Source organism: Pteropus vampyrus, unplaced genomic scaffold, assembly GCF_000151845.1.
Source record: "Pteropus vampyrus isolate Shadow unplaced genomic scaffold, Pvam_2.0 Scaffold103, whole genome shotgun sequence".
Taxonomy (NCBI): Eukaryota; Metazoa; Chordata; class Mammalia; order Chiroptera; family Pteropodidae; genus Pteropus; species Pteropus vampyrus.
Window position 1 is genome coordinate 5,219,757 of NW_011888884.1, and position 2,519 is coordinate 5,222,275.

The following is a 2,519-nucleotide window of genomic DNA, read 5'->3' on the forward strand; positions in this document are numbered from 1 at the left end:
AGTTTGACATTATACAGGCCAGTAGCTCTCCTCTAATATCAGATATCCACCCTTTGACTTAAAATACACAAACCCATGAATTAAATTAAACTATCTGTGGGAAATGAGATTTGACTAAAAAGTATATGAGTGAAATGTCTGTGATAATGCAAATTGAGAAACTGCAGCTTGTAATCAGTAGTCATCCATCAGAATATTAAAAAAGTGAATCCATAGTTACATCCTTGATACACCTTGGTTTTAATCCAATAATGAGGAAAAGTGCTGCTTAGAAGCAGTTAGGTCTAGGAGAAAGTCTCAGTTTCTTTATCTGTAAAATGAATGAAAGCAATCCCATCGGTTACAGTATAGCACTCTAAGAATAAGATAAAATATCAGTCATAAAACACATATTTTTAGACTAGAGGTTGATAAACATTTTTATAATGAATATGATAATTGAGTTTAAGGAAAGTCTTTATGTTAATGATAGCCAAAATTTATTAAACACCTCTGATATGTGAGCCAAGTCCCCTCTCCCTTCCCGCTTCTCTCCCTCCCTCACTCCCTCCTTCTATCCCTTCCTTCCTTCTCTCCCTTCCTTCTTTCTTTCCTTCTTGACAGCCTCTGCTCTCCTACCTTCTCACCTTCCTTGCAACTTTCAACAAACATTTCCTGGCTTTGTGGTAGGTATTGAGAATACAAAGAGCTATGGTATTACAAGGAGAAGCACATAACCTAAGCTGGGGGCAGAAGAGGTTTCTTGAAGGATATAAGATCCGTTCTAAAATTCGAATATCACTCAGAGGCTGGCTGTGGGAAGAAGCGAGAGACGTATGTGGGCCATGTGCAAAGACATTGAGGACACAGCACGTTATGCTTAATAATACTGCAAATTTCTAAGCACGCTAGGAAAATATAGAGCGGAGGGTGGAGGCAATCAGTGGTGGAAGAATATAGGTCTCAGAGGACTTCCTATGACTTGCTGATGAGGATAGATTTAAAACTAAAAGTATTAGAATTGCTAGGTATCATCATTCAGACTAGAAAACTTGAGAGTGAGAGTTGGTGCTGTTAATAATTACCCTGGGACAAAAATTATAAACTGAGAATGGGCAAACCAGAATTTATGGCCACTTTAAGTTTTAGACATACATTAAAGGGTTTTAAGGAGAGACGTGGCATGATGAAAATTCCCCTTTAGGAGAAACCAGTTTGTACTCTATTAGAATAATCATTGAGACAGATTCTGAGACCTTGGACCAAGCCATCAGCAGTGAGGCTGAATACAAGGACTTATATTTGAAAAATATAAAGCAAGTGGTATTTATAGGACTGGACGGGGAGGGTGAAGGACTAGGTCACTTGGGCAAGACAGCTCTCTCATATTCTCCCTCAATAATAATAATTGTTTGATATTCATATCCACTACAAATAGATTTTTAAATTATAAATTTTCTTGCTTAAAATTCCCAGAGGACATCTCATTGTTTTTAGAATAAAACCCAAACTCAGTGTAGCCCAAAGGCCTTGCAGGGTCTGACAGCATCCTCTCAGCTAAATTCAGTATCTTCCTTCCCTTGTTTACTCACCTCCAGGGACTCTAGCCTCAGTTTTGTGTCCTAAGCACTGCAAGTTCTTTCCAGCCTTGAAAGTTATTTTACTCTTCTGTTCATCTGGACTCCCTTCCGTAGTCTTTTCATGGGGCTGGTTCATTCATTGCTTCAGATTTGCATAATGCCTTTATGAGCCTACATGGTCTTCCCTCTGGATCCCTCTCTGACCTGATATCCTGTAATTCTTGTCCTTATTCTGTCCTTTCCAGACCCTCTTGCTTCCTTGCTGCTCATCGAATACTCCAAACACACTCTTACCTCAGGGACCTTGTACTTGTTATTTATTGCTCCTGTCTGGGAAGTTCTTCACCCACTCCCTCTCATCATGCCGATCTTTAATCAAATGCCACTTCCTCCAAGAAACCCCAAAGACCAGTCTATTCATAGAGAAACTCTCTCCAGTCACTCTTACTTCTAACCATGCTTTTTTGTTTTATAGTACTTGTAAACTAACCCATGGATTCTCCACATAGAGTCTTCTTAGGCTAGTCTTTGATTGGAAGATTAAAATTTATATAATGAGTTCTATGGCTAGATGAGTGCCAGAGAAGTCATAGATTCACAAGCATTCCTTCAGATAGGTAATTTGGTAGTGTTAGTCTTAGTTAAATAAAAGAAAGTGAGGCTCAGATAGTTAATTTATATATCTAAAGTCAACATCTTGTTATTGGCAGAGTTTATAAGAATTCTCATGAATTAAAATACAGTTTCCTGTATTTTAGCCCAAGCAACACATTATAGTGTATTTTCTACATGCCAAATCTATGTTAAGTACCTTATTCAATAAAACCATCCTGTGGATAGACATATAGCTAAGTGAGGTTAAATAACTAGCTTAAGGTCACACAGCTAGTAAGTACCAGAGTTGGAATTTGGTAGCAGGTCTGTCTGGCTTCTGAGCCTCATGATATCTGAGTATTTGTC